At 43.6% G+C, this 19,578-nt stretch overlaps 1 protein-coding gene across 2 annotated transcripts in view; it reads right to left on the reverse strand.

The window, feature by feature from the left end:
- The window catches only part of LOC311238670 (piggyBac transposable element-derived protein 4-like), a 66,591-nt gene extending 49,086 nt beyond the window's left edge, over positions 1-17,505 (reverse strand). For both annotated transcript variants that reach the window (XR_014620388.1, XM_084326818.1), the window contains exon 1: positions 17,249-17,505. The gene's annotated coding sequence lies outside the window, so the exon portion shown is untranslated. The remainder of the gene's footprint in view (positions 1-17,248) is intronic.
- Positions 17,506-19,578: the final 2,073 nt, after the last annotated feature.

Here is a 19,578-nt window from a genome sequence, read left to right on the forward strand (position 1 = left end):
TGACATCAGGGATTTTGGAATGGACTCAATGAAAATGGATGGGGAAAAAAATCCTGTACTCCACATCTTCCAGTCCACTGATGCAGCCGGGGTTACCAGAGTTCATTATGGATCCTCTGAGCGCCGCGGATCATGAGTTCTACTGTATACACGTTAGATCTATACACTTATCGATTTTTCCGAATGGTGATCAGGAATTGGAATATACCAGTTGGATACCATCTGATGTCAGGTAAGGAATCTATGTTATCAGTGTTAAGATAATCAGACTCGTTTTGATGAAGATATAAGCCGTTTTGTGAAATGTGCTCTATCGGTTTCACTGTAAAATCCATGAGGAAATGAAAACGGCTATTATCAGCGCGCGGCTCTAATGGGCGTGCGTGTACGTATAATATTGATCATCTAGCGTTTATTTGAAAACGATTCATAAATAGGCAGACAAATATCAACGTTCTGGAATATTCCAGTAAAAGACGATTATCACAGAATGGCCCAGAATGGGCTGTTTTTTTACCTCAAAACAGGTGCTTTTCAAAATGCTCTCAAACGGAAATTAAGTGATAAAAAACCAATCTGCCTTGACAGCACTGACTGGAAAATTATTCTTTGATAAGCGACGGGCAGATTAGACACATAGCCATAATTTAAAACATAGATTAGGCGATATTAACGTTAACATTGAAGTGGATGGTGGCATTCAAGCACTAAGTCGTGCGCCCCCTGGTGGCACTGAAAGTGTTAACAACTGTTTGTATTGAGCCGTATTGTACCCATTCTGCAATGTTAAATAACGTTTATCCATTCAACTAGCTGCTGTACGGCTATGGTAGCTAGCCTAGCCGCAATGCTATGGTCGATCCCATTCACGTTAGCATGTAAGCTAACAACAACAAGAGCGTTAGGTTTAGTCTCTCGCTTTTCGCTTTTCATTTTTTATTTGAATTTTTTACTTCGATTTGTGTGTGTGTATGTGTGTGTGTGTGTGCATGGGGCCATTGGGTGGGGCCGGGGGACAAATACACTGGAGGAAAGTAACCCAGCTCAGCACTGCCCAAATTATATCATCACTATTGCCTGTTTGAAGGATATCATCCTCAAACACATATAATACACCTACATGCCTTGTAGAATTCCACACATAAGAAAGAAAGATACTGGGATGAATAAACAAAATAGGAAATAAAATGTAGAAATGCATGCAATACATAAATAAATATGAATCTCCATATATGAAATAGAACATTTAGATAAGGTGCTACTGAGATGTTTTGGTGAGTTCTTTGTTTTTTTGTGGAAGTAGCCCTTCTTAAAAATGCATGAACATTCACTGATAATTGGTCTGTAGTGGAGTCTACAAGGTCTACATTGCCGGACCATGTAGAATCCGGACCTTGTAGACTTAGTTTAGTCTACACAGGCCATATTTCAAATAATCAAAATCTTACTTCATTCATCTTAAACATTCTTGATTTGGGGGATTGGTAGTTCCCATGAAATCTGAAGTTGTTCAAATGACAACAGCGATCCACCTTGAAATAAATCACACAGCCGAGTGAAACCTTGTTGGCTGCGTCAGTCACGAAAGGGGCGACTTAATTAATTAATCCAATCCACTTTATTTATAGAGCACATTTAAAAACAACAAAGTTTACCAAAGTGCTGTACAAGTCCCACAACATAAGATAAAAAAAATAAAAATAAAACTATTAAAAAAGTCATATTCGAATTAAAATCGAAGCTCGGCCCCGAAGCTTCCATTGCCAAAAAAAGCTTCGAAGGTCAGCCCACAGTTGCATCATCCCGATCAAGCTCAATAGCTTCTGTAACACGAACGCAAATACTCTGTACATGCCATTGTTGTTTAATAATAACTCCCGGTGTTTAACCCATTCTCCGCCAATCACGTGTTAAGGCGGGTTTCTCCGCCATGCATTGTCTGCCAATCACGCCGTAAGGCGTGTTTGAGATCAATATTTCATATTTTCGTCATGGTATTCATATTTCACCGACAGAGTCTTGGCTGATGCTGTCTGAGCCATCACAACTCTGCAACGCTTCAATACCGCCACCTGGTGGCCGATCGGCGAGTTGCCAAACCGGAAGTGCCAGTTGGAGCTCGGTCCGTCCCCTAATTTCGTCCGGCCACTCGTTTATCGTCCCGGGGCTCAATACAGACACCGTGGATAGGGATCTTTGCCATAACTCAATAATCAACATGATTTGGACATGTATTAGTAATATACAAACCGGAAATGGATCGCATCGATCAACATCACATAATTGGGATCCGTTTGCTCCACTCTCATCGCCCAACGCTACGAGGAGACTGACGTGAGTTTCAGCGTTTTTCTTTATCATTTTCGATACAAACTGCTCTGATCAATATATCACCCATACTACATAAATCATTTAACGTTGGTCATTGAATTATAAACGACCCCCCCCCCCCCCCCCCGTTCACCTGCAGATGATCAGTCATGACGTTTAGGACCATGTACAGTTGAAATTTTTAATATAGCATGGATCGGTATCAAACTGCATTTGATAATCTAATATATGCATTTATGCCTATATCTCACATTCTATGAAATACTGCAGAAAACGATAAAAACATATTTATACTCTAGACGGTATTTTAGTATGAATGAAAAAGTAAAACGTTCCTAGATCCTGAACGGTAGATAATTGATGTTGAATGGGCCATAGTAATGTCAATTTAGCAATACAATTTTAAAAGTTATAGCCCTGCAAAGAAGGTGAACATCTCCATAGACAAATAGCGCTGGCAGAGGATGGTTTAGGATGATCAAAGTGGTGGCAGAGAATGGGTTAATAAACACTTCTAGCCAGGACATGACATATGCAGGGAACAAAATAAGTACACGCCAACCGCGGGCAGATTTAAGGTTTGGCGAGTAACAATGAGAGGTCTGCCCGCCACCTGGCTTGTAACAAAATAGTTCATATCGATACTCTTATTTTGAAAATCCTGTGACGGGTAGAGCTGCCGCGGTATTGATGTTTTCCTTACCGCACGGATTTGCAAAATATTTCCTACCGCCGCGGTTATTACCGCACGCACAAAAAAAAAAAAAAAATTTGAATGCATTTTTTTTTTAGTAGTAGTCTACTTTTTATAGCATATAGCCTGCCTCTAGTCTAAATGTCGATCTTTAGAGGATGACTTTGCAGCATGAATATTGTTTGGGATTCGGCAAGCACGCATTAGTTATTGAAAGTGAAACACGGATTCGAAGTTTCCCCTCTGGTCGTGCGCCGTTCACTCGGTGTCGCGGGCAGGGGTGGTTACCCCCCCGACCCTTTCTTATTATTATTACTATAAAGTTACTACTTTATAATAAAGGCATTCGTTTTGTGGCATTACCATTATATAGTTATACGTTCAATAACATCAGCGTATTTACCGGACCATCTCAGTTCCTTTCTTTGCTCAGAGCGTGCTGAGTTGTCCCATTCTGCGGTCTGTTAATAAAGTTTTCAATCAGACAAGTGTATAGAACGAAGGGCTTTTATTATAACATTCGTTGCAGACAGTAAAATCATTATGTCTCGTTTAGTACTCCTGAGGAGCGATGGTAGTCCACTCCGGCGGGGAGCTAAAGCTAACGTTATTAGCCGTATTGTGATGAGCTCTGATCAATGGCTGACATTCAGGATGTAAAAAACTGCAGGACGCTCCCAACGTGTGACGCGTCTCTCTTCTGACCAATCAGTGGTCTGCAATGTTTCACATGACTTTTCTGGTACCCAATAGGGTCGCTTGGAACCTCGGATAGAGGAGTAGGGTATATCTGCAGAGCCGCAAGCCCAACGAGAGGAGGGTACTTCATTATTATTATTATAAAAAACAGCGGTGATGCGGTATTCAGCCTACTCTGCGGTGGCCGTGATGTAACAGCGATACCGCGGTAATGCGGTAATCGCGGCAGCTCTAGTGACGGGTCTCATTTGCGCCCCAAGCGCAGCTCCAGTCATAATATCTATGGCTCCGGCAGCTAACAACGTTCGGTTCATATCGATACTCTTATTTTGAAAAACCCAGTGGCAAGTCGACGAGTCATATCCGCCCAGTCCGTGCTAATGTCTGTGTGGCGCAGGGCGGTCAAGCAGAGGAGCAGGGCTACACAGCAGTGCGCCTATTTTGCGACCCGAAATAAGTCTTGTGGTGTTTTTTTTTTCTCACAACGGGTCAAATGCATCTAACATGTTGCATCGTCGCCATTCCTTTATGCCCACATCGCGTAGTTGCGTAGCAACAACAAACAGGAAGTTGACTTCGAGAATGTGCTATTGCACAGATGTTTGTCCCTTAGTATGCACACACACTATAATATACATATAATAAATAGTTTGTTAATAAAATCTGTTACTTGAAAAAAATTCACTGTGCTACTAAATGTCTTTGTGTGCTCCAAAAAAATTTCATTTAAGAGCACATTTGCTCCTTGGGGAAAAGTTAGTGTAGAGCCCTGCTCAGCCCATTTTGACTGTTCTAACTGAGGGCTTCACACACATGATTGGGGTGTACTTGGGTAGGAACAAGGAGGTGGTCAGATCGTCCCATCATAGCTGTCAACACTCCCGTTTTTCCCGGGATTGTACTGTATTTCAACCTTCTTCACGCCCTGTTCACGGTATTGGCACGTAAAAAAAATATATATATATATATTTTTTTATATATATATTTTTTTAAACTCATAAAATATATTGGGTCGCACCTAAATCGGCAGGGTCGGTCGGCAACCGGAAACAAACCATTATTTTTTTTAGGCCTAAGTGGTTGCCTAGTGGAGATTTAGGATTCACTGACTGTACACTGTAAGAAAAAAAGCTGCAAGAAAACTAAATGTCTGGCCACCTGCATTTCACTATGTATGTGACAAATAAACCTCTTGATTATTCTTGAGTTGTAGTATTAATATGTAGCCTACAGTGATGAAGGTATAAAGACACTATGGTAATACATTGATTGATTGCTAACTTACAATACAGTACAATACAGTATGGCGCAATACACAATTGTTAAGGGGATGCAGACCAGAGAAGGACTTCTTCCACCATTTTCAATTCATCATAACATTTATGTATGAATTGTAAGATTTCAATAAATATGAACATGTTATTGCTACTACTACATAAGTACATAAACTGAATTTATACTGAATTTGTCTTACACTTAATGCAGGGATGTTCACAGCATTTCACTTTCAACCAGGTGTCTGATTAATTTAATGTAGCAACCAGCGTTTCCGTTAGAACATATTCGTGCCGGTCTGGGTGTCCTGCAAGATTTCTATCCCCGGACATATTCGAGAAATTCCGGTCAGCCTGGTTTTCCTTTTTACCGGCTGAATGCCACCATCGGCGCCAATGTTAACGTTAATATCGCCTAATCTATGATTTAAATTACCTTTTTATGAATAGTTTTCAAATAAACGCTAGATGATCAATATTATACGTGCACGCAAGCACATTCGGGCCGCGCACGGATAATCGCTCCGTTCATTTCCTCTCGGACTTTTACAGTGAAACCGAAAGAAGACATTTCACAAAACAGTTTATAACTTCATCAAACTTACTCTGATTATCCTAACACTGATAACATAGAGTCCTTACCTGACATCAGATGGTATCCAACTGGTATATTCCAATTCCTGATCACCATTCGGAAAAATCGATATGTGTATGGATCCAACGCGATACTGTAGAACTCCATGATCAGCGGGGATCTGAGGTTCCAGAATGAACTGTGGTAACCCCGGCTGGATCAGTGAACTGGAAAATGTGGATATAATGTCGCACCTCAGCCAGGAGAATTAAACTTTCCACTCGGGCCTGAACGCTCGACATTTCTGTTTCTGTTTTCTTTCACCACGGCATCAGCGGTCTCTGTGACTTCAAGTTCAGAAGACTCATCTTCGTTGTCATTATTATTAGACCTGCTTGTGCTTGGTTTCATGAAATATTTGTTAAGCTTAGCTTGTTTGGCCATCTCTCTCTCTCGCTCGTATACCTGTTTGTCGTTATGGTGGCCAGGCAGGCTCAAAAAAAGAAAGAAAAAAAGATTCACATCCGAGCGGCGCCATCCGCGCTTTATCAGAGTGAAGCAACAATGAAACAAAATGTAATGATTGTTTCGTTCATCGCATAGGCTATTTAATTTTAGCCTATTTTAATATAATTCAAATAATAAAATTGTGCTTAGAGAAATTATTTTCACCCTACATTATGACCGGAGAGATTTAAATATTCGGACTTCAACATATTTTGCCGGTCAAATACCGGTAATTACCGGCTAACGGAAACGCTGGTAGCAACTAGTTCACCCAGTCCTTGTTGGACTGATAAGTGGTTGCCTAGTGGAGATTTAGGATTCACTGACTGTACACTGTAAGAAAAAAAGCTGCAAGAAAACTAAATGTCTGGCATCTATGGTTTCCAAATACTGTCAAATTACAGTAAAATCAAATACATTTACAGATTACAACCTTTATTTAATGGTTAATATTTTGATAAAGGTCATTTACTGTATTTTTATAGCATTTACACTTAAAGTAGGAAAACAAAAGTAATCTGTAAAATAATACAGTGAATTTCCTTAATACAGGTTTTGACCAGCAGATGGGAGCGACGAGGCAGCTCCATTGGGAGGGGGCGGGGCCGGGTGGGAGGGGGCCGGGCCGGGAGAAGGGGCGGGGCTAAAATGTGCACGTTTTTCTCCTGCCAATGTTGACAGCTATGCGTCCCATATGGGGGAGGGGAACGGTTGTATATGCATCAGCTATGTTGGTTTTGATTGATTGAAAACTTTATTAACAGATTGCAGAATGGGTACAGTACAGTACAGCTCAATATAGGGCTGGGCGATATGGAAAAAAATCATATCGCGATAACGATATGATAATTTTATTTTATTTCTCGATATCGATAATTATCGAATTGTTATAAGTATAAAAAAAAAAAAAAAAAAAACATTTTTTTTTTTTTTTTTTTTAACAACAGATGTATGTTTATTTTGCAGCAATTCTTTGTCATTGCCGCCATCTTTAGTGTTACATCCCCTCACACTCCAGTTCTCAGGCTGCAGCTGGTTTAAAAGCTAAAGTAAACCGGCTTCTCTGCTGGCTGTGGCTCCAGAGGAGTTGAACAGTTCTGGCTCTGCTAGTTTATTTTCGATCTTTTGGCGCTTTTTTGGTGGACAAACCACCGCACATGTGCACTGTGACTTGTGACTGGAGTCTAGTTCTGCTAGCACACATAGCCTACTGTGTACAGACGGTTTCAAAATGTATTTTAAATTAGAAAGCAAACAAAATAAATGGACAAGAGAAAAAGAAATCTGAATTTGGTCAGTATTGTCATTTGGACAAGCAAAGCCATTACTTTAAGTTGCAGGCAAGAAAGACAAGTCTGTCCACTGTCTCTGGTTTTAAAACTGCCCTGTTGCAGGTAAAAAAAATTAAAAAAAAAAAAGATTTTTCGATTTTTTTTTTATTTCGATATTCGATATCGATTATTAAAATATATCGCGATATTTATCGTTATCGTTATATCGCCCAGCCCTAGCTCAATACATACAATTGTTAAGGGGATGCAGACCAGAGAAAGACTTTCGTCTTGTTTACATCAGGGTCCCCCATTTTCAATTCATCGTAACATACATGACAGAGATAGACAGTACTGCTACATCTATACATTTATGACATACCAGATTTGCAAATACAGTACCGCTTGTGATACAAAAAGAGTCCAGAAAAAAAAGAGTATATACATTTGACGTAGAAACTGTACATTGGATTGGGTAGGTGGGGGACACTGTACATTGGAGGTGGTTGGGTGGGTGGGGGGGGGGGGTTGGGTAGGAGTGGGGGGGGGGGGGGGGGGGTGGGTAGGAGGGGTGGGTGGGGGACACTGTACAACTGTACAAACAAAACTGTACATTGGAATATTGACAAGACCATACTTGGTAATTTACTGTACATTGGAGGGGGTTGTGTTCGGACATTTACAGGGGCCAGTTTCGAATTGCAGTCTCCCTTAGGTGTTTTTTGAGAGTGTTTTTGTTTTTGAAAGTGGGTAGTGATTCACATTCCTTTACAGCTTTGGGTAGGGCGTTCCACATTGATGTGGCATAATTGCGAAACGTGTTTAGTCCCTTGTTTGAGCCGAATCTGGGTTTAACATGATTTGTGGAGCTCCCTCTGGTGTTGTGATCGTGGTATTCACTGACCTTTGGGAAGTATTTTGACATGTACATGGGTACCTTGGTCGTGTAGTGTATCTTGTAGACCAGGCCCATTGCAAGTTGCTGTACTCTGTCGTCTACTCTAAGCCATCCTAGGTTGTCAAAGTGGGCAGGGGTGAGGTGGGTTCTAGGAGTAAGGTCAAGCAGTAGTCTGACCAGTTTGTTTTGAGATGTTTGTAATTTTGTTTTTAGCGCCTTTGAGGTGCTTTGGTACCATGAGGTGCAAGCATAGTCGTAGTACCCTTGAATGAGTGCTCCTGCCAGAGTCTTCAGGGTATTCTTGTTTACCAGTGAGGAGGAGATCCGGTACAAGAAATGTTTGATACTATCTTGTCTAGCACAGTCTCTGGAGCGTAACAGTAAGAAGCATTTTGTATGAAAGTATTCTGTACTTCTGTATGACAACTATTAAAGAAACTTGAAACTTGAGTTCGTTGGTTGACTTTTTTTTATTACATTGGATGCCATTTTGTCACAGGAAAGATTTGCCTCTAGGATGGAACCCAGGTAGGTAATATCTTCTTTCCTTGTGACAATATTGTCACCCACTGTAACTGAGAAGCAGTCGGTCTTGCTGAGTTTGTTATTTGAACCGAAGAGAATGGACTCTGTTTTGCCCATGTGTAATGATAGTTTGTTATCAGCGAACCATATGCAGATTTTGCCTAGTTCTGAGCTGATGTACCGTGTAAACATGTTCTATCTAGTATAATGATGTTCTAATAATAATATAACGATAGAGGCTGGCTCTGGGTGTGAGTTATGTTGTTTGCTAATGTAAACATGCAGTTCCTTCATTGCTAGCTTAGCATTAGCATCCGGTGGGATGTACTGCAGTCACAGTAGTAGATCTAAATTCCCTGGCTGGTAGAAAGCTCAACATTTAACGTTAGGTTATGACTATAACCAAGTTCTGTTAGTATGGTGACGCTCGGCATCACTCTCTGCACTGTCCTCGCACACGTGCACGCGCACTGAATAAAGACCACAATGTACCTTTAATCTAGGCCTGCCGCGATAAGCAATAAATCGATTAATTGCCGCGATAATTAAAATTAATGCAATGATTTTGACGGGCGCGATTAATTGCCATTTGCGCGTTTGTTTTAATGAGGCGGAACCAGTAGTACCCCTCGTCAGTCACTCCGTGTGGGGGGCCGCTGGCCTTACTACAGAGCACAGCACGGGAGCTCCGTGGGGCACTAGCAACGCCACATATAGCTTAACTACATTTCTCAATAGTGTTGCTCCTTTTAACCAAATAGCGTTCTTTGTAGTGTAACTAGGCCTGCCACGATAACACATTTTGCTGGGCGATTAATTGCCCCCGAAAATATCGCGATAAGCGATATTATTGCGACCGGTTAGAGAATTTTTTTTTTGGAGACATTTATTTCCCAAAACTTTTATTTTGAAGCCCACCGCTCCGTCTTTTCCGGTGTTTAAGACTTTTATTTTGAAGCCCACCGACCGGACCGGAAGTATTGTTGTGATTATCAGGTACTTTTTGGGTACCAGAAAAGTCACGTGAAACACTGCAGACCACTGAATAGAGACGCGTCTCTAGGATTTCATAATCATTATGTTTGCAGCAGGCACAAGTGCAATAAACAAAGGATACAGTCACTGTGTATTCTGCCTCATTTATTGATTAAACAAAACCGACATCAACACAATTTGCCACCGAGCGGAGAGTTTAGTCTCGCAAAAAGATCGCTGACTTGTTAAGGCTTGTTGTTAGGTTAGGTGCTAATGTTGTGCTAGGGTTTTAGCATGGCTATCGTACATAGCGTGATCAATATAACTCGCTATTGATTGTTTGTATGAGTAACGTTAATGCTAGTAGAATAGACACAACGTGAGGTAATCACCATCCATTTTAAACCGGTTATTACCTAATGCTAACGTTAGCAAATAGACGCGACTGGTAACGTTACAGCTTGTTAGCCTAATGCTCGTTAACGTTAGCATAGACAGCCTAGCTAACGTTAACGCTTGTAGAATAGACACAATGAGAGGTAACGTTAGCGTTAGCAGAATAGACACAACGAGGGTCTCGTTAATGTTGTTATTGATTGATTGATTGAAAACTGTGTTTACTCTGTTTGTATGAGTAACGTTAATGCTAGTAGAATAGACACAATGAGGGGTAACGTTAGCCCCACGGAGCTCCTGTGCTGTGCTCTGTAGTAAAGCCAGCGGCCCGCCTCCCAACACGGACAGTGACTGACAAGGGGCACTGGGTCCGCCTCATTAAAACAAACGCGCAAATAGCAATTAATCGCGCCCGTCAAAATCATTGCATTCATTTTAATTATCGCGGCAATTAATCGATTTATTGCTTATCGCGGCAGGCCTAAGTGTAACGTTAGCTATTTTTAGACCCAAGTAGTTACTCGCTACTGCCCGGAGAAACTGGACTGCTAAATAAAGATTAAAGATCTAGTGTTGATGCTCATTCAATGCCAACAACATTAGCTAAATAGCTAACAAACGAAATACAACGTATAGCATAGCTACAACACAGAATAACGTTAATACAATTACATGCATCATTGTTTACAATGAACGGGTGGGACTAGTCAAAGGACTGGACACGGGGACAAGTTAAACATGAATAAATTTATTATAACGGGTAATCGAGTTGCGCTCCCGTGCCTACGCACCACAGGGCTATTCTATTCTATACGGCTTTGACGCTTCCTCCTCATCGTTGATTGCCTGTAGTAGCTGCATCTAACGTTAGTAGCTAACGTTAAAACTAACCTAAAGTTAGTTGCTCACCAACAATCTCAACATTTGTTTTATCATTAGCTCAAAAACACAGAACCGGACGAGATGCTGCTAGGATAATAACAACAATACTTCCGCTCCGGTCGGTGGGCTTCAAAATAAGTCTAAAACCGGAAAAGACGGAGCGGTGGGCTTCAAAATAAAAGTTTTGGGAAATAAATTTCTAAAAAAAAAAAAATCTCTAACCGGTCGCAATAATATCGCTTATCGCGATATTTTCGGGGGCAATTAATCGCCCAGCAAAATGTGTTATCGTGGCAGGCCTACTTTAATCCCAATATTTGTCTGACCACACCCCTATCAGCTTACCCATATAAGCAGGGGTGGGGCCACCCACTCGCCTCCTTCCCAAGCTTTCACCACAAGGCGAGATCAAGGGCTGCAGCGGCGTCGGACGCCGAGCGTCACCATACTAACAGAACTTGGTTATAGTCATAACCTAACGTTCTGTATCGTATGGCTCTCGCTCTGCGTCACTCTCTGCACAAGGGAGGCCGAGCGAGAGCCATCGGCCGACAAATACACCCCGCTGAAAGCCCCCCACAACCATCAGAACAGGGAGGGCCGAGCCCCCCCGACCCCCCCTAATGGAGGGCACCCCCCCTATTGGGGGCTTCACGGGAGGGCGACGGACCCGACCGTGCGAAGAGGCACTCAAGCAACTCAACGCACAGGGTGAGCAGACCGTGGCTTGACCCCACGACTACACACACGCACAACCCGCATGCCACGCGGGAACGAACAGAGGGAACAACCTCGTTACTGCCCCCAGAATCACAGGGTCAAGGGCAAACCCAACCCCCGTGGCAAGGCCATAGCAGCGGAGCGCGAAGGAAGACCCAGACCCACCAAAGGGACTGGACCCCCTGGAACGGGGGCCCGGAGAAGTCCATGATGCCAGCATCAAGACCCCACCAGGTGGGCACTTAGTGACCCCGCCCCCCACATCGCCAGCGTATTCGGACAAAGGCCCCTCAGCCGAGCGGGCCCTGTCCCCCCAATAGTACACCGCCTGGCACACTGACCCTGCAGAACAGGCAGTCAGCATGGCCGTAAGCACACAAAAAAGGTTAACCAACGGAAGCAGGCAGCGCACCGGGGAAAAACCAGGCAACAGGCTGTTAACCCTAGCCTGGAGACTGCGGACGAGACAGGCGCCAGAGGGGACAGCTGAACACAGCCGCCCCGGCGGAAGGGGCGTAAGCTGGCGTTGTTGCATGACCAAGCCTCCATTTAAAAAGCCCCCACCCAGAGGGGTTGAGGCAGAGAAGGCTGACACGATTGGCAGACGTCATGAACGTGCAGGGGCACCCTCAACCGGTGAACCCGGGAGTTGACACTGCTCCAACACACCAGGGAATCAACCACCTTGGTGTTACCCAATGCGGTGGTTGTTCCTATAACCCCTCAAGAAAGAAAACTCCAAAACACACCTGCGGGTATACACCGGCTACGGCTATACCGCAGTACAAGTGTTTCAGTTTTCAAAAAAGGGTTAACCCAGGCCTACGGGTCGACGAAACATGACTTCGGACCGGGCCCGGTGATACGGGAAGCACAGGGTCACCAGAGGAGGTCAAAGACCACCCCAACAGGCCCCTCTTCGCCATGCGTGAGAGAGGAGCGAAATAGAATGGAGAACCAGCCCCAAGCACACCGTACTTGGTATTCCCAGGCGGTCTCCCAACCAAGTACTAACCAGGACCAACCTGTGTAGCGGCCGAGATCTGACAAGATCGAGCGTGTACAGGTTGGCATGGCCGTAAGCCATTACGACAGTGCTGAGTAAAAAATTTACCCAACCAGGGTCTCCATAGCGCTTAACCCTGTGACACCCGGACCGACCTGGCATTTTCCCCCTGAAAAAGCCCAAGTCCCTCAGGGTACCAGAACAGCAGATCTGCATCCCTGGCGGACAACGGGTTCAACTGATCCGGACCAGCGTGACCAGAACCAGTCCCATGCCCTAACCACGCCGACATGCCTACTCCAGGAGAAGGGGCAGATATGCGTGTTGATCTTAAACATGAAAAGGCGCCACCCAGACGTTCGGGCGAACCGCGCCCGGTGGCCCACCCCCAGGGCGTGAGACCCCTCTACATATGTTCAGATCCATTCTGTCATCACCCCCCGAAACAGATCCATCACATGGACCTGAACAGCACACGGAAGTCCTACCAACAGAGACGCGCACGGTGACGTACTCTATGGCGGGGGAATTTCTGCGGTGCACACGCCCAATATTCCAGGCCGTGGGACCAGGAAACTCCCTCCCCCCCCCCCTCACCCTGCAACGTGCCGAACCGCAACGTGACAGGAACCTTGAAGGACAGGTGGGTTTACCCCTGACCAACAGAAAAAAGGGGGAGGAAAGGTTACCAGTTCACCCCTTTACGACCCCACAACCATGATACGATGTAATGACAAAAAGAGAGTATGACACAGTCATAGTCAGCTCTATGAAGCGTCTGACAGCTTCACACAGCGCATGAGCTAACCTGCTATCTGATTTTTACTAAGGAAAAAACACAGAATAGAGAGGGCTCTCCAAGAGCCCCGGTACCAAACTTACACATGTGCTTCTGTGGCCAGTCCAACCCAGTTGTAGGTCACATGCCACACACTACCCATCATCACCTACAAAAAATGGCAAAAACACTCTACAGAGGAACGCCGTTTTTCATAATGAGAGAATACATAATTCTCGATTAGTATCGGCCACAGGCCTTGCTAAGCACACACGAAAGCGACCAAACAATCTTTTCTTTTAGGAAAATAAAGTTTCTCCAGCAGTTTTAGCACAACCTCAGCAATCAAGCTAAGGGTTACATCGTATCCCTACCACACAGTGACACAATGTAGTGCAACAACATGTCTGAAAGGAGGATGAAGAAGTCCCCAGGGAACCGGGGGGAAACACAATCCTCCTACTTTACCCTTAATACGGCCAGTTAAAACAGGAAAATCTGTTAATATGTGAACACACTGTTCATTGTCATTACAGGCTGAGAAAAGAATCATTCTTTACTCATTTGTCACTAAGCATAGCTTTATAAGTTAGTTAACCCCCTTAGTTGTGAGTACACGGTACATATAAACACACATGATGTTTCTCAACACAACAAACCAGATCATTTTCACATCTGTAACAACAACCCGATTTGCATGGAGAAGCTAAATACCAGTGACAAGACAATTCACACATAACTTGCGTCGTATCCTAAATGTAGTGCAGCAACACTCGTTTTTGGAAAACATCGTTATTTACAAAACATTTAGAAGGGAAAGCCAGAAGAAGTGTACAAGGTCTGGCCAAACCTTGCCTACCCGGAGCGTAGATCAAGCGAAGTGCAGTCTCAAGGCACCGTAGTAAACACAGTAGGGCTGACCTTCAAAGCTTTTTTTGGCGATCGAAGCTTCGGGGCCGAGCTTCGATTTTAATTCGAAGCTTCGATAAAATAAAACGTTTTTTTTTTTTTATTTATTTTTTTATCTTATGTTGTGGGACTTGTACAGCACTTGGTAAACTTTGTTGTTTTTAAATGTGCTCTATAAATAAAGTGGATTGTTCACACACACACACACAAATTGAAGTAAAAAATACAAATAAAAAATGAAAATCGAAAAGCGAGAGACTAAACTGTTGTTGTTAGCTTACATGCTAACGTGAATGGGATCGACCATAGCATTGCGGCTAGGCTAGCTACCATAGCAGTATAGCTCTAGTTGAATGGATAAACGTTATTTAACATTGCAGAATGGGTACAATACAATACGGCTCAATACAAACAGTCAGGGAACAAAATAAGTACCAGCCAACCGCCAATGGCTGGTAAAAAATCTGCCTGGCTGGTAGTTTTTAAAATCTACCAGCCAAATGGCTGGTAAGTCAAAAAGTTAAGTTTGTTCCCTGAAAACAGTTGTTAAGGGGGGGTGCAGAGTCATCAACACAATGTACCACCAAGAGCAGAGAGTTTATGTCTCTCAAAAAGCGAGAGACTAAACCTACAGTAAAGCTCTTGTTGTTATCTTACATGCTAACGTGAATGTGATCGGCCATAGCATTGCGGCTAGGCTAGCTACCATAGCAGTACAGCAGCTAGTTGAATGGATACACGTTATTTCGATGGCACAAGCTTCGAACAGAAAAAAAAAAGTGAAGTTAAAAAAATAAAACTTTTATTTATTTTTTATTTTTTTAAACTTCGATTTTTTTTTAAATGTTCGAAGCTTGTGCCATCGAACGAAGCTTCGAAGCTTCGAAGTATTTAAGACAGCCCTAAAACACAGCCGTCCTGTGTTGTCGATCTGGGCAGCGTCGCCGCTCCATCCCGTCGCTACGGTCCCTCTTGTTGACGCAGTCCTTGCCGTCCTGGCCCAGGGCAGGTTCGACGAACATCCTCTGTCAAAGATGACGTCGTAGTCAAGAGTGTTTAAAACATGTTATAATCAAAGCACGTTCAACAGAGTAGCATTAAGCTAACGGCCGCTCTAACCGTCGGTCGCTACCGCCCCTGCCCGCGAGACGCCGAGCGAACGGCGCACGCAACCAGAGGGGAGCTTCGAATCCCCCCCGCCTCTCCCCGTGAGGGAGAGGGGAGTTGGGAACCGCGGCGGCGCGCTGAGCCTCGGCCGATAGCAGCAAGCTAACGTTTCCTAGCCTAGCCAGGTAGGCCACCTAGTGATCACAGCAGGCTAGCGCCGCAGCTAACAGCTGACTGGCTAACAGTAGGCCACCACTAGTACGTAAGCTAAACAGCTATCACCTGAACTTGTACACAATGATATAACACTCACTCAGACAGGCCGCCGTTCTGAAACCCTCCTCACTTTTTAAGAGAAAAGATAAACAAGATGTTAACAGTTTTACAACAGTGATTTTACCAACACCCGACGGAGCCAGCACAATACCCAAATGGCCTGTAGCTGACTTTGAACACAGATCTTCCGCTACCGAACATCTATGCCCATATTTCCTCGTGAGGAATACTCTCATTTGGATATGAAAGATGGGGCTCACGGTGACAGAGAAAACATCCACTCGTCCAGAAAACACAGGGATCACCAGTGTTAATGGTCGTGGCCCACTAGTTAAACTATAATGGGCTTCAGACCAAGGTCTTCTGTCGCCTAAGAGGCTGAACAAAGGACCCTAGTCTGGGGCCGGTTTTCATAAACATTGTCAACTAGCCCCCATAGCACTAACAGACAAGTGGAGCTTGCCAGCAAAACATAACTCACCAAACCTGGAACCCACCGCTTCTCACAACAGCGGCGCGTCCTACAGCCCAGCTGTGTCTTTACCGCAACCAGCACACAGGACTGCAAGGACTGCAGTTGGAAAGGCATGTAGCGGCGCAAACTCCCAATACGAAAACCGGTGGAGGATTTTTAGAATGATCATCATCTTCCAGACACTCCAGTACGAAGACAATATCGCTGTATTTTCTCGAAAATAGTGAGAGAGAAAATAAAGATATGTCAACGTATCCTTGTTTTCCAACTCTTCTCCTACCATCACATCACTTCAAGTGGGGATCTACCGAGGCACTTCCTTGTGGTGAAAGCGAGAAGGAGGCGAGTGGGTGGCCCCACCCCTGCTTATGGGTAAACTGATAGGGGTGTGGTCAGACAAATATTGGGATTAAAGGTACATTGTGGTCTTTATTCAGTGCGCGTGCACGTGTGCGAGGACAGTGCAGAGAGTGACGCCGAGCGAGAGCCATACGATACAGAACCATGGTTAGCATAACAGTGACTCTCGGTGATGATGGTATTGTTTATATCCAATCTTTGTTTATATACTGTAAATGCACAAGCTGATATTGAGTTGCACCGGTGTCCAGTCAATCTATCGCACACACACACACACACAGAAAGGAGACTGGCTTATAGGAGACTTAATGGTTTTAGAATATTTCAGATGATGAAGTTAAATGTTTATTATCATCAACTATCCTGTTCGTTTATTTAAAAAAAAAAAAAAGCTGATTTATCATCACCAGCAGTGTGAGGGTTAGCTTAGTAAGCAGCAACGTGGGAATAAAGTAATTGCGAGGATACCATGCTTGTTCAGTATTGTCAATCACCACTTCAAAATATGCAACACACTTGTTTTGTGTACAACATCTCTTACTAGTTAAACCACTTCAACGTTGACGTCATAATGCTGACACAAACACTCACGTGTCTTCCTCCTCACGTAGACCCATTCCTTCCCGAAAAGTGATTTCCTCATCGGTGTACGAGATGTCTGCCGCTGAATCAAAAAGAAAGTATTTTTGATTCTCCAAAGGAGCCCGCCAATGATCTTCTATTCTTGAGTCGATATCTGTTATCGTATCTTCTATCTTCACGGCAGTTGTGGCATTATCTTCCTCCTTCCTTGCTATCTCCGTTGGAATTAATCGGTTAAGAAGTACATACGGGTTTATCCTCTCCATTGTGTCTCCTTTCTCTGTCTTTATGTAGCTAAATAATCGGAAGTGACTTTGAAACTTGATCCAGACTATTCCCCTCCCCCTTCCCTTTCTGACCAATGAAAGAAGCGGACGGGTGTGGCCTGTTCACATGCCATTCTACTTGGATAGTCAGTCTGTCACTCAAAGTGGTAGTAATGAATGAATGAATGAAAACTTTATTTAACAGATTGCAGAATGGGTACAATACAGTACGGCTCAATACATACAATTGTTAAGGGGATGCAGACCTGAGAAAGACGTTTGTCTTGTTTCCATCAGGGTCCCCCATTTTCAATTCATATAGACATTTATGACATACACAACATACATGACATTTATGGCATAGGGACATATAGGTATTTAGTACTGATACATTTGTGACATAGGCGGTATTCAAATATACAGTACTGTTACCCCTAGATCCTGACAGAGTATATACATATGATGGGGAGGGGACTGTACATTAGGAGGGGGTGGGTGGGTGGTAGGGAAATATACATACGGCGGGGAGGGAATATATACATGCGGTGGGGAGGAGACTGTCTATTAGGAGGTGGTGGGGGTTTTGGGCATTTACGGTGGCCAGTTTCGAATTGCAGCCTCCCGTAGGTGCCCTTTAAGGGCGGTTTTGAATGTGGGCAGGGATTCACATTCCTTTACAGCTTTGGGTAGGGCGTTCCACATTGTTGTGGCATAATTGCGAAACGTGTTTAGTCCCTTGTTTGAGCCGAATCTGGGTTTAACATGATTTGTTGAGCTTCCTCTGGTGTAGTGGTTGTGGTATTCACTGACCTTTGGGAAGTATTTTGACATGTACATGGGCACCCCGGTCGTATAGTGTATCTTGTAGACCAGGCCCATTGCAAGTTGCTGTACTCTGTCGTCTACTCTAAGCCATCCTAGGTTGGCAAAGTGGGCAGGGGTGAGGTGGGTTCTGGGGTTCAGGTCAAGTAGTAGTCTGACCAGTTTGTTTTGTGATGTTTGTAATTTTGTTTTAAGCGCCTTTGAGGTGCTTTGGTACCATGAGGTGCACGCATAGTCATAGTACCCTTGAATGAGTGCTCCTGCCAGAGTCTTCAGGGTATTCTTGTTTACCAGAGAGGAGATCCGGTACAAGAATCTAGTTCGTTGGTTGACTTTTTTTATTACATTGGATGCCATTTTGTCACAGGAAAGATTTGCCTCTAGGATGGAACCCAGGTAGGTAATTTCGTCTTTCCTTGTGACAATATTGTCACCCACTGTAACTGAGAATCCGTCTCAGTAAGTAAGTAAGTAAGTAAGTAAGTAAGTAAGTAAGTAAGTAAGTAAGTAAGTAAGTAAGTAGTAGGAACAACAGAGTAGTACATGAGTGAATGAATGAATGAATTAATGAACTTTATTTAACAGATTGCAGAATGGGTACAATACAGTACGGCTCAATACATACAATTGTTAAGGGGATGCAGACCTGAGAAAGACGTTTGTCTTGTTTCCATCAGGGTCCCCCATTTTCAATTCATATAGAGACTGGAAGAGACACGGTGGAGGGACACTCGAGTGTTGATATGAGCAACACAACTGTTCGTAACAATCAATAATGCCAACGGAGAAAGCAATGAAGGAAGAAGAGAATATCACAGATATCACAACAAAGATAGAAGATAAGATAACAGATATTACAAACACCTCAATAACTACCAAGAAGAAGGACATCACAGATGTCTCAAGAAAGGAAAATAACTTAATAGCAGATGATTGGCAAGCTCCTTTGGAAGGAATGGATCTATCCGAGGATGATACGTGAGTGTTTGTCAGCATTATGACGTCAACGTTGATGATTGATTGATTGAAAACGTTATTAACAGATTGCAGAATGGGTACAGTACAGTACGGCTCAATACACACAATTGTTAAGGGGATGCAGACCAGAGAAAGACTTTCGTCTTGTTTACACCAGGGTCCCCCATTTTCAATTTATAATGTGGCAACTAGCACTGTGCAATCCATTCTTTGTGGATCTAGCCCATAGTGCAACGACCACTGTAAAGATTGTAGTCTACTATCAATAAGACA

The sequence above is a fragment of the Notolepis coatsorum genome (genome assembly GCF_963971535.1).
Source record: "Notolepis coatsorum genome assembly, chromosome: 13".
NCBI classification, from domain to species: domain Eukaryota; kingdom Metazoa; phylum Chordata; class Actinopteri; order Aulopiformes; family Paralepididae; genus Notolepis; species Notolepis coatsorum.